We start from the raw sequence: 26,560 nt of genomic DNA, 5'->3' as shown, positions 1-26,560 counted from the left end.
TTTTGAAATTAATTTGTAACCTGAAAGCAGCCACATAAATATAACGTTTTGATATAAATAGAGCTCTGTTCAAATAAATGAATAAAAGATCATAGTTGAAGATAAAAGTGATTATCCTAACTAACCCATGATTTATTATTTTTAAAAATAAGTTTATATATTTAAGGGAGTACTTTCAGTAGCACTGACATGTAATCATATATATTAATACATTTGTGATTATATAAAGATCTAAAGTGATATAACTATACATAGGTTGATTCAGTCAGCATGTACTGAACTCATACCTTGAGTAAGACCCATTCTAGAGGAACAATGCTTAGTCTTGACTCTTGCCCTCACCATGTGTGGGGCATTGGAGCACGTGATCCTGAAATAGTCATTTCACTAAACGTTATAAAAGCAGAGGAAAAGACAGTATTAACTGAGTCCACGACATGTTGGTTTACATTTTAGCATTAATTGTAAAAGTCATATTTAGTGAGATACTTTACCATGTAGAGTTTATGGAAGGATCAATTATACACTGTGAAAGTAAATGGGAGAAAGGAATAAAAATGCTGCAAGAGTTGCCTTTACAGTAGGAATGGTATAGTGAGTCTTGAGTTGCTACATATACAAAGCAATGCTGATAGCTTCTGACCTCGGTGACAGACTATTCCTAAGCAAAACTCGCTTTCTACTCATGGCCAGGTATATTTTTACAAGATATTCTCATAAAGAAAGAGAGATTACCAAAAAAGACATTGATCCTAAGATCAGTTATAAGCTCGTTAGTGTGTTTAGTTTTAGCCATTTCAGGCCTGGTATAAAACAATGAACTTTTTAACCCTTCTTTTATATTGACAGAACTAAGAATTCTCAGTTCTATTATGATGTTAAAATGATGTCATCTTGTCAAAAGTCAGTCATTACGACAACTATATTTCATATATCTGAGAAGAAAGCCATATTTAAAACTTCTTGGCTATTATTTTGAAGAACTAGAGGACTCCTAAGGCAGTCAGGCCAAAGAGTACATGATCTGAAAAGGTGGATAATTTTTGGAAATTCAGAAAAAAATAGTATAGAAGGAAAAAATTGTGGTACTTTTATAGGGGCAACTGAAAAATATAGACTCCCTAACAAACCTGGACTGATAAGAAGGATGAATTATATATATATTTTAATAATCATTATATTTCTTTGCATAATATACTTGAAGTAACTTTAAGGCGTTCTCTCAAGGCTATTAGATATAAGCAGTTATGATCACTTTTGTCACCTAATATTTGGCAGATATTTTGAAATTATTCACTTGCATTCTTCACAAAAGACACCAATATAAGAAGGAGATGAAGTTACATGTACCAAATACCTCGCTGGAGTTCAGCTGAAGGCTAAAACCCAGTGATCTCTTCTTGATATAAAGTCTGACCTAAAGACATGTAGATTCAAAAATAATAGGAGATTTAGAGATGAAGAAAAATTGTTGAAATATGTCAACATGTTTAAAAGAAAGCAATGAGTCAAATAAAGTTTTAAAAAAAATCTAATGATCATACATGAGACAAAGTTTTGAGGAGACAAGTTATGGCTTTGCCTTGTATAAGTTGATTTCCTTAGACCAAATTTCTCCTAAAAAGAGAAAGTTGACATAAATTACCCCTAAGGTGCCTCCAAGCATGGATCCAACATGATTAGAGACAGTATAGATTTTAAGGTTATTATTTCCTGGATTTTAATCTGAAATTCACCACATATTGTCTGGGTGAGCAATGAGTCTAAATTTACTCTTAAAATAAGTATCTGCCTTTTAAGACTGTGTAGGGGAGGGACTTATAAAAAATAATGGAAATTAAGTGCTTGGCACAGAACCTCACATTGTAGTCAGCACCAAAATCATCTATTCCCCTTTATTAATCTAAAATTCTATGAATTATAAGAGCCAGATTACTCAGGTTATGACCTAAAGGTTATTGTCTCTAGGTCTTACTAGCTAAATGAACTTGGGCCAGTAACTATGTTTCTTCCTGTGTAAAATTAGGGTGTAAATATAAGCTTTGTTTCCTTTCTGCTCATTATTATAATGAAGAAAAATAACATGAAAACATAGTCACAAAAATAGTTATACTCATGGACAGGGAAGGAATTAGCACTTCTGGGTGTTTACAGTGTTCTAGATGATTTCTTTGCAGTATCATTCAATCTTCATTACAATCCTGTGAAATATTTCTTTATTTCACAAGTAAGACACAGCAGAAAGGGTAAACTGGCCAAGGTTGGCCCAGGTCACCCAACTGTTAAGTCACAGAGCAGCAAAGTCAGTCCATGTATGCTCACTTACCCACTCCACACATGGCTTCTGAATAATAATAAGGCTGTTAGTAAGAGGAAAGGATTTAATTTTAAATCATAAAGCAAGAATGATGAAGGGAAGGGTGAAGAATAGGCTAATAGATGCTATGAGCAACAATTTAAGTGTTCGCTCATTTAGTAGAACAAAATAAAACTCACTAAGCTGATGAAGAGACATAGATAATAAGTGAACAAATCACAAAGGAAATGGAGAATTATTAAATACAACAAGATCATTTAATGTATATGTCTAATAGTGTATTTTTCCTATTTTTATAAAACTGACAGTGATAAAAGGAAGAAAAATCCATGTTAATTCATCATATATTCTAATACACTTCAGCTGCAGATTAAAGGAACCACACCAGTTGCTGCAACTCCAGACAGAGAGCGGAGAAATCCTCTATGAGCCCCGTGAGTTTATAGAAGTCTTATCAATCACCCTGTCAGTCTTCTGGATCATTATTCAAGTTGCTATACCCAGTTTCGCAGGATATATCAGATCAACTCCAGCTCCATAGGTAATTTTTCTCCCTAATGGGTTTGGAATTTGTTCTTTTTTTTTTTTAATTGTCTTTGAGCTAACGTGCTGCTCAAAATTTTTGAAAATGGTGGTAAGAATGTCAATCATTAGCTGTGTGTGCGTGTGTGCGCGCCTGTGCATTTATTCACAAACTATTACCTTACTATTAATACACAGGGAATTTAAAGGTATAGACAGAACAGTTATTTACTGTCAGTAATATTAACTGAATATCATGCTTTGTAATGTTTCTATTAATATAATTATTTTCTATATTCCTTTGTTTATTTCAAGGAATCTTAAAGGACAGGGAAAAACATGTTTACATGGTTCCAGGTTGATGCAGAAATTTGGCAGATATCTAGTCATTTGATCAATAAAAACAGCATCTGGGAAAATTTAACTAAATATTTACCAAAATTCAATCAGCAAACATATACATATATATATAATTTTTATTAATTTATAATAATTATTATAGATATTTATTATTAATATTCACAATTTTAATTAATTATAAGTAATATAATATTTATATATTTTTAAATATAAAATTAAACAAGGATAGTTCTTGGACATATTCACAAAGGAAGTTTATTCCTATGTTAAGTGTTAATAGCAGAGGCACATAAAATTGGAAATATCATCCACATGACAAGATTCAGGAAGGTTTCCTAAAAGACATGAGCACTAAGCAGACTACTAAAGATTACCTAGGTGAAGAGGAAGGAAAGAGTACTGCAGAAATCCATAAGCATTTTACTATTTCCAATTACAATTTAATCTTCATGGGAGCAGGACTTTTCATCTTTTTTGTTCAGAGATGCATCCAGTATCTAGAATAGTTCCTGATACATAGTAACTGTTAGTTGAATGAATGATTAAATTATGATCTGCAAGTCAAGGAACAGAGAAAGGTGAATTTGGAATAGAACCAAATCACAAAGTATACTTAAGGGTTCCTTAGTGACACTTTCTGTACTACTTTTTCTCACTTAGGTCCTTACAGCCCACAGATATCTGGTAACAACATAGATATCTCAGTAATCGACACCCATATTCACACTTGCCCTCTGGACCTTGTCCTTGTAATGTGGAATTTTCTTGGTGTAACTTCCCATCATAATCTCCCTTTGTCCATTTACCTTGGAATATATCTTTGCTGATAGAAGCTAATGTAATTTGCCTTAAATTGTTCATGGGAGAAAACCTTTCCAGATATCATTTTCAGTCACCCATGGCATTTTGAAATGACCACTACTCATTGGGCTTAAAAGGACTGAGTTCATATCTCTGGTCTGACATGGACCAGGTCTACAACTTCCTCTCCCATCTATATTAAAAGTGGCATTGGGCTTCCCTGGTGGTGCAGTGGTTAGGAATCCGCCTGCCAATGCAGGGGTACATGGGTTCGAGCCTTGGTCTGGTAAGATCCCACATGCAGAGGAGCAGCTAAGCCTGTGCACCACAACTACTGAGCCTGTGCTCTAGAGCCCACGAGCCACAACTACTGAGCCCACGTGCCGCAACTATTGACGCCTGAGCGCCTAGAACCTGTGCTCTGCAACAAGAGAAGCCACTGCAATGAGAAGCCTGTGCACCACAATGAAGAATAGCCCCCGCTCGCTGCAAATAGAGAAAGCCCGTGTGCGGCAATGAAGACCCAACACAGCCAAAAATAAATTAAATAAATAATTTTTTTTAAAGTGGAATTAAATTAAACCACAGGCATATTGGAGATTATGATTTATTCTCAAATAACTCAATCTCTTTGTTCCTTAATCTCAATTTTGAGAGGAATAGCATCCTCTGATCACTATATAAATCATCCTCATAAAAACTAATGCCACAAGGTAGCAATTACCATCACCATCCAAACTTTATATAGGAGCAGTTATAAAACTTGTGCAAAGTTAAATATACTATGCCTGGCTCCATAACTGTTGGGCTTTCTAGTATATATTTATACATATCTTTGAACTTGGTTAGTCAATGAATCTGAGACAAAGTTATTGAAAGATGTTACTCTTTATTATAATAAAAACACTCTTTATTATAATAAAAACAAGCATATAATAACTGCTTATTTTTTTTGGCCTTCATTGAAATAAGACAATATTTGTCTTACAGGCAAAGTGGATAATTGTTTATGTGAATTATGCTTAGTTCATTTCTCTTATACAATTAATTTGTATGTTTGTTATTCTGTGTGTATATATACATATGTAATATAACCTATATGTTTATGTATAGACATATATACACGTATGCACACATATATACATACACACACACACACACAAAACAAACACTCATTCCCATCCTTCACTACCCCCATGGACACTTGCATTTTTTTCTCTTTGTGAAATACAGTGCCAAATCAATCTCTTACATATCCTAAATTTACTTGTTCCTGTCCTTATGTATGTTATTAAAATGAGAAGTAGTTTTTCAAATCAGACACATAACACGTTAGATGCAACAAACATGCTAACCTTAATTAACATAATATTTGGTGGAACTGTCCTGAAGAGAACAACAGCTGTATTGGTCTGGCATAATTAGTGAGGCAGAATAGTATCAATATAAAAAAGATACTTGTCATCTACAGATAACCTGAGGTTTGGGAGATTGTCAGAAAAGAAAGCCATTACCGGGACTTCCCTGGTGGCACAGTGGTTAACAATCCACCTGTCAATGAAGGAGACACAGGTTCGAGCCCTGGTCCAGGAAGATTCCACATGCCGCAAAGCAACTAAGCCCGTGTGCCACAACTACTGAGCCCGCATGCCACAACTACTGAGCCTGCACACCTAAATCCCATGCTCCACAACAAGAGAAGCCACCTCAATGAGAAGTTCGCGCACCGCAACTAAGAGTAGCCCCCACTCACCGCAACTAGAGAAAGTCTGTGCACCACAACAAAGACCCAATGCAACCAAAAATAAATAAAATAAATAAGTTAAAAAAAAAGAAGGCCATTACCTAAGTTGCCATGGTTTCTTACAGAAATACAATCATAAAACCTCAAAATCATCATGTTGAGTGGTAAGTACATCTGAGATGTCATGGATTTTCCCATGAGTTTTCAGACTAGTATTATACTATAAAATACATCTTTTACTATTTTTGAACATGATAGCACCCAGTAAAAATGACTGCATTTGTTATTTCAAATTATATTTGATATTACCTTCATTATTTTTTCTTTCCAGATGGGCGGAGTGTTTTCCTTCTATTTTAAAAGACAGCAAAGTGGGAAACTGGTGAATATTATAAGGACACACTGAAAAGTGCATTGTTACTATGGCAATAAAAAAGAGAACAAATGCCCCAATTCTTTTTGGTAAAATTCCATTTCTCTATGTGAAATGTTATAGTTCCCTGCATTAAGTGTAAGCAAATAGTCTTCATGTAACATTTTTAATTGAACTAAATATATCCATATGATTTAAATGTATTTAACACCTACTATGTTCCTGGGAATTCAGGAACATGACTGAAGCACCTTTTCTGATCTCTTTGCAATCTATATGGGAAAACTGGTAAACTGTTAAGTTCAACACAAACCAACAAGTGGTACAGAGGAGGTCTGCACAGGAAGTGAAGCATCTAACACTCTCCTCTCCTTCAACTTAAAATTCCACCTTCAATAAATTTTTCTTCAAGGCAAATGTGAAAAAGTTGCTTTCTTAAAATAAAAAAACAGACTGCCAGCAATAAATCATGGCAAAAATCTTTTAAACCAGTAGAAATATACAGAGGGTAGTATTATTGGTAATACTGTGAGATAAATTACTGTGAGTAAATTTACAGGTAAATTACTGTGAGATAGACTAAAAGGAACTATCAGGTATTTTTAAAAGAGAAATGTAATTATGGTGATTCCCTTTCAAACCTAGATATAATCATGATAATTCACTGCTTAAAACCAATATTACCAGTAAGAACCAGTAACATGACTAAAACAGCCCTTTGAGATCTAGCCCTTGCCTATCTCTGAAGTCCCATTCCATGCCATTCTCTGTTTTCTCCATACTTAGTCATTTGGATCTTCTTTCAGTTCCTTAAACATTTTTTTCCCTTCCCAACCCCTCTATATATACTATTTTCTCTGTTTGAAACATCTCCTGAATGTTTGAAGTATCAATTTAATATCCTTGTAAAAGTCTAAGCTGTCCCTAACCTCCACCATTGTTATCACTACCACCACTCCTGCCCCCACCAGACCAGCTCAGTTCCACTATTAAATTCATATAATCTTATCTCCATTAAATCTATCCCATATTATAATTAAATATTTTTGTGATCTATAAGCTCCATTAAAATAAAAAAGGTGTTCAGGTGGAGTTCTCAAGATGGCAGAGTAGAAAGACCTTGAGATCACCTCCTCACACAGACACACCAAAATCACAAATATCAGCCCCAGCTTCACCCACGGATGGATGGGCACCAGTCCCAGAATCTCTTGGACCCTGACTCTGCCCAACAGTGAGTCAGCACTAGCCCCAAGGCCTCCTGGGCTTCCACAGCCAGCCACCTCATGACCCAGCCCCACCAACCAAGAGCCAGCAAGCTCTGCACAAAGCATATCCTGGCAACCAACCACAGTGGGGGCCAGCCACACCTACCAGACTGCCCAGAATTGTCAGCCTACTGCAACAAAAGGACCCACGCAGCCCACAAAAGGGATACCTTTAGAGCATATAGCCCTGATGACCAGAGGGGAGTGCACTGCTGGGATGCATAGGACATCTTCAACAAAAAGCCATTTCTCCAAGGTCAGGAAACAGAACCAACTTATCAGAGACATATGAATAAAAACAGAAAGTTAGATAAAATGAGGTGATAGAGGAACATGTTCCAAAAGAAGGAACAAGATAAAACCCCAGAAGAAGAACTAAGTGAAGTGGAGGTAGACAATTTACCCAAGAAAGAGTTCAAGGTAAATATTATAAAGATAATCAAAGAACTCAGGAGAAGAATGGATGAACCATGAGAATTTAGAAGTTTTTTAAAAAAGAGTTAGAAAAAATAAAGAACTGAACATAGATGATGAATATAATAACTGAAATGACAAATACACTAGAAGGAATCAACAGTAGAATAAATGATACAGAAGAACAGCTCAGTAAGCTGGAAGGCAGAGTAGTGGAAATCACTAAAGCTTAACAGAAAAAAGAAAAATAGTAAAAATAAATGAGGTCTGTATAAGAGACCTCTAGGACAACATCAAGTGCCCTAACATTCACATTATAGGGGTCCCAGAAGGAGAAGAGAAAGAAAAAGGGACAGAGAACAACTCTACCAAACATATAGAGAACAGTTAACACCCATCCTTCTCAAACTGTTCCAAAACTTTGCAGAGGAAGGAATGCTTCCTAACTCATTCTACAAGGCCAATATCACCCTGATACCAAAACCAGACAAAGATATCACATAAAAAAGACAATTAAGGCCAATATCAAAGATGAACATAGATGCCAAAATCCTCAACAAAATATGAGCAAACCAAATCCAACAATAAATTAAAGGGATCATACACCATGATCAAGTAGAATTTATCCCAAGGATGCAAGGATGAGCAAATCAATCAGTGTGATGTACCACATTAACAAACTGAAGAATAAAAATAATATGATTATCTCAGTAGATGCATGAAAAGCTTTAACAAAACGCAACATCCATTTATGGTTAAAACTTCCCAGAAAGTGGATACAGAGGGAACATACCTCAACATAGTAAAGGCCATATATGATTAGCTCACAACTAACATTATATTCAATGAAGAAAAGTTGATAGCTTTTCCTCTAAGATGAGGAACATGACAAGGATGCCCTCTCTCACCACTTTTATTCAAGATAGTATTGGAAGTCCTACACACAGCAATCAGACAAGAAAAAGAAATACAGGGAATCCAAATTGGAAAGCCAGAAGTAAAACTGTCACTGTTTGCAGATGACATGATACTATACAAATAAAATCCTAAAGACTCCATCAAAAAACTACTAGAGCTCATCAGTAAATTCAGTAAAGTTGTAGGATACAAAATTAATATACATAATCTGTTGAATTTTTATTCAATAACAATGAACTATTATAAAGAGAAATTAAGAAAACAGTCTAATTTACAAGTACATCAAAAAGAATAAAATACCTAGGAATATACCTACCTAAGGATGTAAAGACCTGTACTCCAAGAACTATTAGACACTGATGAAAGAAACTGAAAACAACACAAATAGATGGAAAGATATAATATGTTCAAGGATTGGAAGATTTGATATTGTTAAAATGACCATACCACCTAAGGCAACCTACAGATTCGATTAAATTCCTATCAAAATACCAATGGCATTTTTCACAGAACTAAAACAAATAATTTTAAAATTTGTGTGGAAACACTAAAGACCCCAAATAGCCAAAACAATCCTGAGAAAGAAAAGAAGAGATGGAGTTATCAATCTTCTTGTCTTAAGACTATATTACAAAGCTACAGTAATTAAAACAGTATGGTACTGTCACAAAAAAAGACACGTTGATCAATGGAACAGAACAGAGAGGCTAGAAATAAATCCACATGCTTATGGTCAATTAATCCATGACAAAGGAGGCAAGAACATACAATGAAGAAAAATGGAGAAAAGTCAGTTTCTTCAATAAGTGGTGCTGGGAAAACTGGACCACTACATGGAAAAGAATGAAATTAGAACATTTTCTCACACCATGTACAAAAATAAACTCAAAATGAATTAAAGACCTAAATGTAAGACCAGAAATCATAAAATTCCTTAAAGAGAACAGAGGCAGAACACCTTTTGACATAAATCATAGCAATATTTTTTTGGATCTGTCTCTTAAGGCAAAGGAAACAAAAGACAAAATAAATAAATGGGACCTAATTAAACTTAAAAGCTTTTTTAAAGCAAAGTAAACCATCAACAAATAAAAAGACAACTTAATGGGAGAAAATATTTGCACACGATATGACCAATAACAAGTTAATACCCAAAATATATAAACAGCTTATACAATTCAATAGCAACAAAAACAATCTGATTAAAAAATGGGCAAAAGGTCTGAATAGACATTTTTCCAAAGAAGACATACAGATGGCCAACAGGGACATGAAAAGATGCACAACATCACTAATCATCAGAGAAATGCAAATCAAAACCACAATGAGACATCACCTAACATCTGTCAGAGTGGCTACCACCCAAAAAAACACAGATAATAAATGTTGGTAATGATGTGGAGAAAATGGAACCCTGTACACTGTTGGTGGGAATGTAAATTGGTGCAGCCACTGTGGAAAGCTGTATGGAGGTTCCTCAAAAAAACTAAAAGATAGAAGTACCATATGATTCAGCAATTCTATTCTAGGTATATATCCAAAGAAAACAAAAACATTAATTCAAAAAGATACATGCACCCCAGTGTTCATCACAGCATTATTTACAATAGCCAAGATATGTGAGCAACCTAAGTGCCATCAACAGATGAATGGATAAAGATGTTGTGTGTGTGTGTGTGTGTGTGTGTGTGTGTGTATATATACACACACACACACACACACAATGAAATGCTATTCAGCAATTTAAAAAAATTACCATTTGTATCAACATGGATGAATCTGGAGGGTATTATGCTTAGTGAAATGAGTCAGACAAAGATAATTACTGCATGATGTCACTTATATGTAGAATCTATAAAATAAAACAAACTAGTGAATACAATGAAAAAAAAAGCAGACTCACAGATGTAGAGAATAAACTATTGGTTACCAGTGAGGAGACGGAAGGTGGATGAGCAAGAAGCAGTAGGCAGTTAAGAAGTACAAACTTCAATGTACACAATAAACAAGCTACAAGGATATATTGTATAGCACAGAGAATATAGGCCACATTTTCTAATAACTATAAATTGATTATAATCTATAAATATTTTTAATCAATATGTTGTACACCTGAAACTAACATAATATTGTAAATCAACTATAACTCAATAAAAAATTAAATTAAGGGCTTCCCTAGTGGTGCAGTGGTTGAGAGTCCGCCTGCCAATGCGGGGGACACGGGTTCGTGCCCCGGTCTGGGAAGATTCCACATGCCGCAGAGCGGCTAGGCCCGTGAGCCATGGCCGCTGAGCCTGTGCGTCCAGAGCCTGTGCTCCGCAACGGGAGAGGCCAGAACAGTGAGAGGTCTGCATACCGCAAATAAATAAATAAATTAATTAATTAATTAAATTTAAAAAAGAAATTTTTAGATTTGCAGTTCTAGTCAATGGTAGATATTTTTTAATTGTTTTCCCCAAATATTTTCCCATTCTGAACTTGGACTCATAATTCAATCATTGTCTATGTAAGCAATACATATTATCCCCCAAAAAATAAATAAGAAAGATGTCTCTTTCGCTTACTATATTATTCTTAGTGCCTATCATAGGACTTGACATATAATAAGAGTACAGTAAATATTTGTTGAATGAATAGTATTTTCAAGATCATATTGTTAAGAAAAAGAGGAAATATGATTAAAAGGAAGTAATACTAAGGAAAACAAGAAATAAAGTTTTAAGTGAGTCCAAAAATTTTAAATAAGTCAAGAAAAATAAAAACTGTATACATGAAGGAGAAAACAAATCTTATTAAGTGGTTCAGAGATATTTCACCATGCAAGTGATATATCAGTTGAATTAAAAGGAATATGGAAGATTTAATTAGAAAAGATGGAAGCAAGGAAGCTTACTGTGGCTGAAAAAATAAAGGCTTTCCAAAGATGCTTAGGTCCTAATCCCCAGAAGCTGTAAATATGTGGCAAAAGGAACTATTAATGTGTGATTAAGTTAAGGATCTTGAGATGAGATTAACCTGAATTATCTGGGTGTGTCCAGTATAATCACAGGGGAGTTTATTATAAGGGAGGCAAGAGGGTCAAATTTAGAAAAACTAGGTGCAACAATGGAAGTAGAATTTCGATTGATGCACTTTAAATATGGAAGGCCAAGAAATATAGAAAGCTTTAGAAGCTGGAAAAAGCAAGAAAATATATTCTCCTCCTGGAAGCTCCATAATAAATAGAGGGGAACTTCTTCAACTTGATAAAGAACATATACCAAAAAACCTATGACTAACATTATATTTGATGGTTAGAAACTAGATGCTCTCCCCCTAAGATGAGGAACATGGTAAGGATATCCATTGTCAGATATCTGATTGAACATCATTCTGGAAGTCCTAGCTAATGCAATTAGACAATAAATGCAATTAGACAATATACTGGAAAGGAAGAAATAAAACTGTCTTTGTTTGTATATGACATAATTGTCTATGTAGAAGAAATGAAGTTCTACAAGATAAGACAGTAGAAAATCAAGGTGACTTTCGGCTTGGCAATGAGTTTCTAGATATAACTCTAACCACATAATCCATGAAGAAAACACTTATAAGTTATACTTCATTAAAATTTAAAACTTCTGCTCTGCAAAGACACTGTTAAGAAAATGAAAAGACAAGTCACACACTAGAAGAAAATATTTGCAAAATAGGTATTTGATAAAGGATTTATATCCCCTAAATATGCAAGAACTCTGGAAACTCAATAATAAGAAAACAAGCAACCCAGTTAAAAAGTAGACAGGCAATCTGAACAGTCACCTCATGAAAGAAAATATACAGATGGTAAATAAGCATATGAAATGATGCTCGATACCATATGTCATCAGGGAATTTCAAATTAAAATACAGAGATATCACTACACACCTACAGAATGGCTAAAATCCAAAACACTGACAACATCAAATGCTGGGAGGATGTGGACCAACAGGAACTCTCATTCTTTGCTGGTGGGAATGCAAAATGATACAGCCACTTTGGAAGATAGTTTGGCAAGGTTTTTGTTAACAAAACTAAACATAGTTTTACCATATGATCAAGCAATCAGATGCATAAGTATTTACCCAAATAAGTTGAAAGCTTACATCCACACAAAATCCTGCACACAAATGTTTATAGCAGTTTTACTCATAATTGCCAAAAATTGAATGCCACCAAAATGACTTTCAATAGATGAATGGATAAACTGTGATAAATCTATACAATGCAATGCTATTCTGTGATAGGAGTGACATATTAAACAAGGACAAGACATTGAGGAACCTTAAATGCATACTGCAGAGTGAAAGAAACCAGCCTGAAAAGGTTACATACTATATGGTTCTAACTGTATGACATACTGAAAAAGGTAAAACCATAGAGACAGTAAAAAGATCAGTAGCTGCCAGGATTTGGGGAGGAAAGGATATATTGGTGGAGCACCAGGTATTTGTAGGACAGTGGACCTATTCTGTATAATATTGACATTATCATTTGTCAAAACCCATTGAACTGTACAATAGGAAGAGTGAACCCTAATGTAAACTACTGACTTTAGTTCATTACAATGTATTAATATTGGCTCAACAACTGTAACAAATGTACCACATTAATGCAAGAAGTTATCGAAGAGAAACTATTGAGGGAGGGGGTATGCAGGAAGGAGAAGAAAATATACAAGAACTCGCTGTAGAGCTCATTTTTCTTTTGTAAGCCCAAAACTTCTCTAATAAATAAATTCTATAAATTAAAAAAAAGAATTTGGGAGAAGTATGTTTAAAAGATACAAACTTGCTGCCTAGTGTTGCACTGCCACTAGGCAAAAGTAGAAAAATTAAAAATGGCTAATGTTCTACTTTTTTTGTTGTTTATATTTCTATTCTAGTTTATTTCTCCAATTCAAAAATGTTCTCCAAAAAGATGTATTTTGGAACAGTTGTCAACTTATTAATAGAGGTAGCACTTCTGACATCAAGTGAGAATCAGTTCTATATTTCAACAACAGAACACAAAAGGCTTGCATTCCTTAAGGATTCCACAAACTGCTTATTAAACTTTCACAGGCTACTTTAAAAAGTAGAAACTGAGTCAGGTAAAAAAGCCTCAGAGGAAAAATCCACATAGAAGGCCAACTCCTGTCTTATTCTACACACAAACACAGCTTCTATTGAAAATGTTTTTTTCTTTTATTCAATGGCAGACCCCAAGCATTATACAGAGAAAGAAATCTATTCCCAAAGTGTACATAGCAAGTATCACCAAACAGAAGGCGATATCTAAAGGTGAAGTTGACCTCTTTATCATGAAGAAAACCGTGGAGAACCAAAAAGTCCTTTCATCTGGACACTTAGGAACAACAGTGTGGGACTTGTTAGGGTTATAACTATAGATGACACTCAAAGCCTGGATTTAAACACAGTCTTCCTGAGTACAACGTTAGCTTGGCCCAAAGCGCCCGTATTATTATTTTTTATTTTCTGAAGAGGGTCGTCTATTAAGATATTGACAGCAATCGAAAACTTGGAATTTCTCTATGTGGTTATGAGAATATATAATCTTTTTTCTCTCTCAGAAGATGTTCCCAGTAATAAAATTTCCCCAAGAGCTCAATTTACATGACAAAATTTATTTATTCCCTATAATTATAGTATGTAGTGTAAAAAACAAAGTTGTATGAGGATTTACACTACTAAATCAAAAATATAGAAAGGGGCATAATATGTAATAGATTTAAATGTCAATGTACACTTTTTCATCTATATGAAATACTGTTGGTAATTTCATACAGGTACCAAAATAGAGGTGATATTTTTCATCATTACGATTTTGCTTATAACAGGAGGCTATTTCATAGCTGCAATCTTTTATAAAAAATTATATGCTTTAAACGAGTGGAAGCTCCAAATATAGCCTAGAAGAAAGGGCTACTGTACTAAGATTAAATTTATCTATGAAAGCTTTGCTCAAAAAGTCTGCAGGAAATTACTCCATGGTAATAAATGATAACTTTTCAAAATTAAATTTATCATAAAGGTTGAGAAAATGTATATAAGGAAGGTACTTTAAACGGCTGGTAGGATTTTGCCTTAGCTGGCAGATAACAGAAAAATATTTGGGAGCTACTGATTTCTAACTGTACTTTCTCCTTCTCTCCTGCTAAAAGCAGCTGAAAACTCATCTCATTCAAAAGTCTTGGCTAAGTAACCCTCTCAAAATTCACATTTATCCTGCATTTTTACTCATTATTTGTAGAGCCCTAATATGAATCACATTCAGTGTATCTTCACAAATAATATTAATTCTTTATTCCACATACAGTTTTCTAGAAACCAGAGTTTTTAAATTTTATTATTTTTAGACCCCATAACACTTTACAAATGCAAAATATGCAGTGAACACGTAGTTTTAAGCCACTGGGAGGTGTCATCATTTTCTGCATATTAATGACCTAGATTATGAAAAAATATTTAAAATAATTGTTGTATAAACACATCAGCAAAATTTATTAAAATTTAAATGTTCCTAAACTTTGATGGGGCATTTATAACTCTTGGAATCTAAATAGACAAAACAAAACAGGATAAACTTTGAATGTCCAACCATAAAAGAATGATAGAATAATGTAATTAGCCCAGTATTATAGAAAATTATATGATGATTAAAAAGAATGCATTTGATCTAGATAATTTTCTTAATTATATCACTCCCTTGCTAAGAGTCATTTAGCATCCAATGGCCTAGTTTCCTTATTTGTGGAGTAGAAACATTATTCATTCTAAGACAAGCAAAGTAGGAATAAGTGAATATACTAGTACACATTAAACAAATGAATGTATAGTTATATAATTTTATGTATTTTTTTAACATCTTTATTGGAGTATAATTGCTTTACAATGGTGTGTTAGTTCCTGCTTTATAACAAAGTGAATCAGTTATACATATACACATGTTCCCATTTCTCTTCCCTCCTGAGACTCCCTCCCACCCTCCCTATCCCACCCCTCTAGGCGGTCACAAACGACCTAGCTAATTTTATGCATTTTATGCAATGTATATATCATTTTTAAATGAATGTACAGTTATAAACATTTAATGTATCCTCATTTTTAAACATTTAATATATTCCTTGAAATACTAATTTAATAATTATTTAATAATTCAATGTGAAAGTTAAAAACTGTGGAATCTGTTTTATTAGCTTGATGTCTTTGCTTGACAAAGTGCTTCCGGTATATTGGTACTAGATGGACCTACAGGAATAGGCCATCTGTGCCTCACTTTTCCTAGTGCTTAATGGGCATATAAAAGTCTGATGTAGGAGTTACTTCAACCCTAGAAATAATTTGGTTAGAATACTTATACTTTTAACTACAGAGGAACTCTCAATTTATTTTATATATATATAATAAATTATATATATATATATATACATACACATATACACATATGGATTTAGATACAGGTACAAATATAGATATGTAGATACAGAGAGATAATTAGATAAGGAAATTAATGTAGGTGTAAATGTGAGTATGTATGTGTGTGTGCAGGTGAACATATCAAAACAACAGCAGATGACATTAATAAATCCAAACAATTAAGCCATGTTGATGTAGTAGCCTCAGTTTTCAGGATCTATGTGTGTATATCTATCTATCTATATATGCATATATTCCTTAGTTCCTTAACTCTGACAACTGAGATGGCCATCAAACAGTGACACCTTATAAGCAATGAGCAAACTTAGCATCCAGATTTGTATTTCTAAGTACAGATAGTATTCTCCACTAAAACAAAGCAAGGGTTCTTGGAGAAATGTCTGATTTCCGAGCTAGGCTAGGGAAAATACAAGATGGGCCTGGACCTATATAGGAAAAGAAACTAAAAAAGAGTGAATATATGGATATGTATAACAGATTCACTTTGCTATACATCTGAAAATAACACAACATTGTAAATCAACTATACGCTCATAAAAGAAAAAAAGGGCCTGGAATATTGTATGCCACAGAGCAAGTAATTGCTCAAGGAATTCTGAAGATACGTCAAAACGATATAGAAGCTCAAACTGAAGAGACTTCTACAAGACAATATGGGGCAACTGAGTATTTAATTAAATAGTGGTAGTCATCAATTATAACCCATTGAATAAAATAGGTATCAAAGTACTTCCCAACAAAATACAGATAGTCCAGATGGTCAACTTACTATTTTTCAACTTTATAATGCTACAAAATGAAACGTATTTAGTCAAAACCAAACTTCAATTTTTAAATTTTTATCTTTTCCCAGGCCACTAATACATGGTAATATCCTCTCTCATGGTGCTGGGCAGTAGCAACGAGCCACAGCTCCTAGTCAGCTGCATGATTGCAGGGATAAACAACCCATATACTTGCAAACATCTGTACCCATACAACCACTCTGTTTTTCACTTTCAGTACATTATTCAATAAGTTACATGAGATATTCAGCACTTAGTTCTATTCAACTGTAGGCCAATGGAAGTGTTCTGAGCACATTTAAGCAAGGGTAGTCTAAACTATGATGCTCGGTAGATTAGGTGTGTTAAACTCATTTTTGACTTATGATAATTTCAATTTAGGATGGGGTTGTGGGGACATAAGCCCATCATAAGTTGAGGAAGATCTGTAATGATCAATTACAAAGGGGGAAAGGTTTACAATGGGAGCTGAGCAGACACCACCTTAATCAAGTTATCAAAGTAAACCTCAGCACTAAATGGTATAAATCAAAAATGTTTGTTACCTAACAGTGTGCATTAAGAACACAGCATCATGTGTGTGATTGTCTTGCCAAAGATGCACAACCAAATCTAAGCGTGAGTAAATGTCAGATAAATGCAAATTACAGTACATTCTAAAAAATAACTGGCGTGTATTCCTGGTCTGTATACTTCAAGTGTCAAGTCCATGAAAGTCATGAAGAAACAGGAATTCTTCAGACTAAAGAAGTATAAAGAGTATACATGCCAACTCAAGGCAATGAGAAATTCTGGACCAAATCCCTCGGCTACAAAGAAATTTATTGGGACAGTTGTTAAAACTTGACTGAAGAAAGTTAAGGTCTGAGGATTAGATGGTAGTAATTTCCTGATGTTGATCATTGAATTTGGCTATGTATGAGAATGTGCTCGTTTATAGGAAATATACAATAAAATATTTAGGAGTAATGTAGTAATGTCAGCAGGTTACTCTGAAAGTTTTCAGGAAAGTTATCTGGAGAAAAAGATGAAGGGAGGAAGGTAAGAAAGAAGGAAATGGAGAGTGAGAAGAAGGGATAGAGAGAGGGAGGTAGAAAGTTATTTATACTGTACTTGAAACTTTTCTGTAAGCATATAATTGTCTCAAAAATATTTCTAAAGGTTTAAAAAATCAGTAAGGATGGTATAAAATATTTTCAGATATGCAGGAATCACTCTCCTGCCCACCCTGCATTACAGCAAAATGAGGTATAGAAGAAAGGGAGGACCATGAAATCAGAAAACAATGTTTCCTTCTTTGAGAAGGAGAGAATGGAAAGGAGTTCAAGATCAACCACAGAGGAAACTGCCTAAAGTAGATGCAGATAACCCAGAGGATGGGGGCTCTAGGAAGGAGGACTTCAGAAAAAAAAACAAACCCTCAAATATTGATATAATGTGTTTGAAACATACACACACACATGCGTACACACACGTAAAGATTATTAGAAAAGAGTAGTACAAGAATAAAGATAACTGAAAATCTCAGAATAAAACAAAAACTATATGTGGGAGAATTTCCTGTCTCCCAACATCTATTCTCATTTATGCTAATTTGGATAAAAGGTGATAGAGAAGAATGAATCAGGGAAGATAATAATCGTGATATCCATGCAGGAAGTAATTCAAAAATGTCCCAAATGAACACATCAAGTAATAGCAATAGAAAGTTAGTTAGAGATATGGAAGTAACAACCAAAAGTAAACATAGTTCAAAGTGATGGACTCTGTAAAGTAGGATGTAGAAATGAGAATGGGTGGAGGATAGCAGGGACTTTTAAAAAATATTTAATTAAAGTGCATGTATTACTGTGATTTTTAGTGAAGGGTTTTGATCCAAGTTAATTGATAATTTTATGACAAGTCATTTTATTTAGATATTCTGAGGGAAGATGTTTGAGACAGGAATCCACTAGAGGTCTGTCCCTTGAGTTTCCAAGATCCCTGTGCCAATGGTTGCTAAACTGTGATTTATAATTCATTACTAGATCATGAAGTCATTTTAGTGAGTCTAGTTTTATGTTATGCTTGCTTGAAATAGAATATAATAAAATGGCATGGCATGGCATAGCTTAGATCAGAATTAAACACACATACACAGGTGTGTGCATGTGTACACATGGTGTGCGGGTGTCATGCTACAAAAGATATTTTTTATGGTGGGTCCAGTGAAAAATTTTGAAAGCTACCTAACAGACAATTACATTTTTCCTAATTTTTGTAGCTTCTTCCTTTCCTTTCCTCCAAATCCAGAATTATATTAAAAAAGAGAGACACACTAATGTATGCAACAGTGCCAATTGATAAAACAGGTCATCCTTTTTAAGTAAATAATTAATGTATATAGTATTTTTAAATGTTTGTGCATAAGTACAAGTGATTATATGTATATATGCTGAATAACAGTAAACATCAGTGATTATTTATCAGTAATTTATATCAGGGGTAGCCAATTATGGCTCACAGGCCAAATACACCCACAGCTTGTTTTTGAAAATAAAGTTTTGTTGGAGCTCAGTCATACTTTTGGTTTACGTACTATGTGTGGCTACCTTTATGTTACAATGGTAGAGCTGAGTAGTTGCAACTGACCACATAGCCAAGGAAGTCTAAAATATTTACTTCGCTACTTTACAGAAGAAGTTTGCTGACCCCTGAATTAGACAAATAGTATAATTCACTGGCTATTAGATTTGAGCATTTGGACAGTCTGGGAAGAATGAGATAGTGAGTTTGGAAAAATGTAATATATTTTATTTTGTTGTAAGAAAATGAGATGTATAAGAGAAAAACAAATGTAGCTTGGCCTTTGACTAAATCAAGTTTCTGAAGTTTAAAAATACTAATGGATGGGGCTTCCCTGGTGGCGCAGGAGTTGAGAGTCCGCCTGCCGATGCAGGGGACACGGGTTCATGCCCTAGTCTGGGAAGATCCCACATGCCGCGGAGCGGCTGGGCCCGTGAGCCATGGTCACTGAGCCTGCGCGTCTGGAGCCTGTGCTCCGCAACGGGAGAGGCCACAACAGTGAGAGGCCCACGTATCGGAAAAAATATATATATATACTAATGGTACCATTAGTTAAATGCACTTACCTTTTGCTAGTGTTTTCTTCAATAATACCTTTAATTATAACCGAGGTATTATTATAGCTCTTTTCCATGTGAGGAAAATGTGGTTTATATAGATTAGGAAACTTAGCAAAATTTACCTAGTAACTTTACCTAGAAGTGATGTGACTGATACTTGATTTCAAGTCTGTTGAATTCCAAAGCTAAATCTTAACAACTATGTTAAATTGTTGTACTTTGTTCCTGAACACCGAAGTGTCTCATAAATATGCATTACCAATACTAGGAAATAAGTTCAAACTGAATGTCCCACTAAGAATGAGTCAATGGATACTTCCTTTAGAAAAAAAAAAGTATATGTACATTTTCCTTGACAAGAAAGAAAAAATGGCTGGGAACAGAGTTCATATAAGAAGATTCATTAAATGGTTTTATACAACCATTACCTACTGTAACTAAGAACAGAAAAATGGTAACTCATCAGCAGTGAAACTCTGCTTTGCCATCCACCACTTGTGCTTTCTTAGCCCAAATTGTTCAACTCTCTGAGCTTCGTTACTCTTCATCATTAAAACAAGACTAAGAAATGTGCGCCCCAATGTTCATAGCAGCATTAATTACAACTGCCAAGATACAGAAACAATCTAAGTGCCCATCAACAGATGACTGGATAAAGAAGATGTGGTATATATCTATACAATGGAACACTATTCAGCCATAAAAAAGAATAAAACTTTGCCATTTGCAACAACATGGATCAACTTGGAGGGTTTCATGCTTAGTGAAAAAAGTCAGAGAGAAAAAGACAAATACTGTATGATGTCACCTATATGTGGAATCTAAAAACAAAATGAATGAACAAAACAAAACAGAAACAGATTCACAGGTATAGAAAACAAACTAGTGGTTACTAGTAAGAAGAGTGAAGAGGGAAGGGGCAAGATAGGTGAAGGGAATGAAAAGATACAACTACTAGGTGTACAATAAATAAGTAACAAGTACAACACAGGGAATATAGTAAATGTTTTATACTAATTTGTATGGAATATACTCTACAAAAATATCAAATTACTATGTTGTATACCTGAAACTAATATAATATTGTAAGTCAACTATACTTCAATTTTAAAAAAAAAGAAATTTCCTGTAAGGAGCTAATGGAATCTTGATACAAAAGTGCATAGAATGTAGTAGTTAATAAATAAGTTGTTAGTTATAAAGTATGTTGGTTCTATACGAAGACTGTTTTTCTTGCAACAATGTTTATTTAAAAAATTAACTAATGGTCTAAAGGTATTGAAAAACTATGTCTTTATTTCTCTAAGACGTAGGTAGGTTCTATGAAAGCAGGAATCAACAGTCTCTTGAGATCTTTTTACTTCCAATACCTTAAAAGTAGTATTAGTTTACTGGATACAAATTAGGGCCCAGAGCTAACCTCAGACACAGAGGATGTCAGGCATGTTTACCCTTGTCTCCCACCAAAGGAGTTTGCCTGATCCAAATATTGTCTACCTAATACTTTCAAGGATCCTTGTAACTAACCTCACCATTTCCAGAAGCCCAGTTCTCTTTCCAATCATTTACCACTGTTTATTAGAAAGTACAATAACATGCAGAAAATAAGAGTTGTATGGCAAAAATGTTATCTTAGTTAAGCATGATCAGGAAACTGGTAAAAACTGAGAATTTTCTATTACTAATAAATCTGTGCCACATATATATGTATACATATATATTATGCACATATATAGTAAAAAAAAATTCTGGCTTTCTGGTTATTCTTTCCAACCTATTTTAAATTCAAGAAAAAGATCATTTTCTAAATGACAGTAATAGGCAACAAATACTATTCTACTATTAAAGGCAAGCAACTCACTACTTTATTACTGGCAGGTTTCCTCCTGTTCACTAACATTTACTAAGTATTTACTATGTGCTACATATGCATCTTATTTAATATTCATTAAAACTGCAAGAAGTGGCTACTAAGTATATATGGAAACTGAGCCTTAGAAACCATAAGTTACTGAAAGTCTAAAAATTAGTTAAGAGGTGGAAATGGAATTCAGAGACAGCCCTTTCTAATACTGAAATGTGCTATTATTCATTAGGGAATTATACTTGCATTTCAAATTGTTGTCATTTGGGATAGTGTGTTCTTCACTTGCAAATAACTATTATTATAGTCAATATGTGAAGGATTAGAAAATATAAAAAGGCCTATTATGCTGACAGAGGGACAAAGTGCCAATGTATTTATGACTTACATTTACTTCATTAGATATGCAAAACAAAATATGGTTTTAGGATGAGATTCTTATGACAAATTCTTTTGTACATTGACAAATCTCTGGTATACAAACGTCATTATATGAAGTGAGACTGGTTAAAAGCAAGCAAAAAAAGTTATAGCTAATAAAGACCTGTCTGTTTTGCTTCTAGAAGGCACAAATACTTTCAAGTTTGGCTTTCTATAGATCTTTGAATTCCTATAGGAACTCAGTTGTAATTGAGTGCGACTCATCCTTTATACACCCAAGCTCTTCCTTTACGCAATTATGCCTCATTTCATGCATCCAATGTATGTCTGCCCCTCACCCCCATTTACCTTAAGCTTTGAAACAAAAATGAATCTAACACCAACCAGTACTTGTGGTTATTATCTCTGTTAAAATCAAGTTATATAAAAGTGCTATCTTTCCTGGGAATATCTGCATTTTAAACCTGTTAACTCTCATTTACAACAAAAGACTTTTAACCTTTCGGCTGGTGAAGGAATTTTTTTACAAGGAAATGGCACATATATCAGAGAGGAGAATAAGCCATGTAACTCATGCAGTTAGTCATTTTACAATAAGACTAGTAGGTATGGCCATACAGAAGATCAGCCCTGAGGAATGACCCAGGTACATTATCTAGACTCCTAATCTTAGGAGCTATTAAGAGTGGTGGAACCCTTTCACTCCTACATCCAGAGTCTAAATTGCACAGCCCTGGCACCTGTCCCTTCCCTACAGTTTTCCTCCCTCTTTCTCTTAACCCAGCCATGCATCTTTAGGTACCAAGAAGCCCAGATCTATAGATTAAATTCTTTCGATCTATAGATGATATGTAAATTTTTTTATTAGCGTATAATTGTTTTACAGAGAATGGACATGTAGATAATATTTTTTAAATGTTGTGACAATTTATAATACGTTATGATTGATTTCTGTGTTTTCTACTTACAATTGGTTATGAGGGTTATAGTGAATAAATATAATAGTAGCATATACTGGTACACAGTCCTTATTAATAGTGTTATTATTGCTGTCTAATCTACTACAAAATGCTGCTTCTAAGAATAATCATTTCAAAACTCAAATTATTTGCTGGATGTATATTTTAATACATGGCAAAAGTAAGATTTCCATTTCATGCTAAAGTGTCATTTTGTACTTCATACTTAGAGATAAAAACAGATCAAGCTATTACTCTTCATAAATCATAACTGAACAGTTATAACCTCAAGAAGATCAGCCTGACATACATAAAATACAGAACTGCAGGCTAAGTGTGACAATCACACTGAACTCTATGAGGTCAGAGTGTAATTCTCCAAAGTAATTATTTTCTAGTCCTATTCCGAGAGAGGATTAGTGATTCAGTATATCCAGTCAATACTTATTTGTTTCTGTTGCTTCTGATTGTGGGTTTTTTCAGAGAATTCAGATTGCTATTTAGCTCAACAGTAAAATCTCTGCATATCAAATGAAAAGGAAAATACTTAGAGAAATTGAACTCTACAAAACGTTAATTTTACCACTTAAAAACTTAGAAATAATCCCCAATTATATTCTCAAAAATACCTCTGGGTACTTCCTTTTTAAAAGATGAATCATCTTTTGCTTCTTCACTTGATTCCAATTTCTCCCTCTTCAATCCATGCCACCTCCTTAGGGCCTTGATCAAAAAAGCATCACTTCTTGATTCATTATCTTTCTCCCCACCACTCTGCTACCTCCCAACACTTGCCAAACAGAATGCTAGAGTCTCTTCAGACATTAACAAAATAGACAGTCTTAGTGTTGCCTTAACGCCCTCCCTTTTTTCATTATCAAGAATAAATATTAGTCCCAAGTTCATCACCTTCACTTCCTTGCCTTACATTTCCATCTCAGTTTTCAGAAATCTACATAGGTACATTATCCGAAAACTGTTCCCCCTACGATCATCAATTATTTCCTAGTGGTCAAGTTCACTGAACCTTTCCTTGGTTGACTTCTCTTTGACTTCAATACCATGCATGATCTTCTCCATTAATAACACCTCTTCTCTTCACTTCCATGAAAAACCTTTTCTCCCTTCTACTACTTCTCTACCATTTTCTCATTCTCTACCAGTAACTTTTCCTCTAACTATTCCATGGGTTCACATCAACTGTATATAGGTGGTTCTCTTTCTCCTGAGCCCCAGACTTTTGTATCCACATTTATATTTACCTATCTATTTGAATGAAACATAGACCACTCAGTCTCCACATAAATAAATGAATCACATATACCACACCAGTTCCTCTTCTTCAAATATTCTTTGTGAAATAAAAAAGCTGAGAAGAGCAACAGTCAGCTCTACCCACCACCAGTCCCTCCCATCAGGAAACTGACACAAGCCTCTTAGATAGCCTCATCCACCAGAGGGCAGACAGCAGAAGCAATAACTACAATCCTGCAGCCTGTGGAACAAAAACCACAGTCACAGAAAGATAGATAAGATGAAAAGGCAGAGGGATATGTATCAGATGAAGGAACAAGATAAAACCCCAGAAAAAAACTAAGTGAAGTGGAGATAGGCAACCTTCCAGAAAAAGAATTCAGAATAATGATAGTGAAGATGATACAGGACCTTGGAAAGAATGGACGCAAAGATCGAGAAGATGCAAGAAATGTTTAACAAAGACCTAGAAGAATTAAAAAACAAACAAACAGAGATGAACAATACAATAACTGAAATGAAAACTACACATGAAGGAATCAATAGCAGAATAACTGAGGCAGAAGAACAGATAAGTAACCTGGAAGACAGAATGGTGGAATTCACTGCTGCGGAACAGAATAAACAAAAAAGAATGAAAAGAAATGAAGACAGCATAAGAGACTTCTGGGACAACATTAAACGCAATAACATTTGCATTGTAGGAGTCCCAGAAGGAGAAGAGAGAGAGAAAGGACCATAGAAAATAGTTGAAGAGATTATAGTCAAACACTTCCCTAACATGAAAAAGGAAATAGCCACCCAAGTCCAGGAAGCGCAGTGAGCCCCATACAGGATAAACCTAAGGAGAAACACGCCAAGACACATAATAATCAAATAGGCAAAAATTAAAGACACAGAAAAATTATTGAAAGCTGCAAGGGAAAAACAACAAATAACATACAAGGTAACTCCCATAGGGTAACAGCTGATTTCTCAGCAGAAACTCTACAAGCCAGAAGGGAGTGGCATGATATACTTAAAGTGATGAAAGGGAAGAAACTACAACCAAGATTACTCTACCCAGCAAGGATCTCATTCAGATTCGACGGGGAAATCAAAAGCTTTACAGACAAGCAAAAGCCAGAATTCAGCACCACCAAACCAGCTCTACAACAAATGCTAAAGAAACTTCTCTAAGTGGGAAACCCAAGAGAAGAAAAGGACCTACAAAAACAAACCCAAAACAATTAAGAAAATGGTCATAGGAACAGACATATCAATAATTACCTTAAACACGCATGGATTAAATGCTCCAACCAAAAGACACAGGCTTGCTGAATGGATACAAAAATAAGACCCATGTATATGCTGTCTATAAGAGACCAACTTCAGAACTAGGGACACATACAGACTGAAAGTGAGGGGGTGGAAAGAGATATGCCATGCAAATGGAAATCAAAAGAAAACTCATATCAGATAAAATAGACTTTAAAATAAAGAATGTTACAAGAGACAAGGAAGGACACTACAAAATGATCAAGGGATTGATCCAAGAAGAAGATATAACAATTATAAATATATATGCATCCAACATAGGAGCACCTCAATACATAAGGCAACTGCTAACAGCTATAAAAGAGGAAATCGACAGTAACCCAATAATAGTGGGGGACTTTAACACCTCACTTAGAGCTATGGACAGATCATCCAAAATGAAAATAAACAAGGAAACAGAAGCTTCAAATGACACAATAGACCAGATAGATTTAATTGGTATTTATAGAATATTCCATCCAAAAACAGCAGATTACACTTTCTTCTCAAGTGCGCACAGAACATTCTCCAGGATAGATCACATCTTGCATCAAAAATCAAGCCTCAGTAAATTTAATAAAATTGAAATCATATCAAGCATCTTTTCTGACCACAACGCTATGAGATTAGAAACGAATTACAGGGAAAAAAACGTAAAAAACACAAACACATGGAGGTTAAACAATACGTTACTAAATAACCAAGAGATCAGGGAAGAAAT

Source organism: Delphinapterus leucas, chromosome 5 (genome assembly GCF_059928025.1).
Source record: "Delphinapterus leucas isolate spDelLeu-1000000601 "Yukka" chromosome 5, BTC_Dleu_Yukka2, whole genome shotgun sequence".
NCBI lineage: Eukaryota > Metazoa > Chordata > Mammalia > Artiodactyla > Monodontidae > Delphinapterus > Delphinapterus leucas.
The sequence above is the reverse complement of the archived record's forward strand: the minus strand, read 5'-3'. Positions refer to the sequence as shown.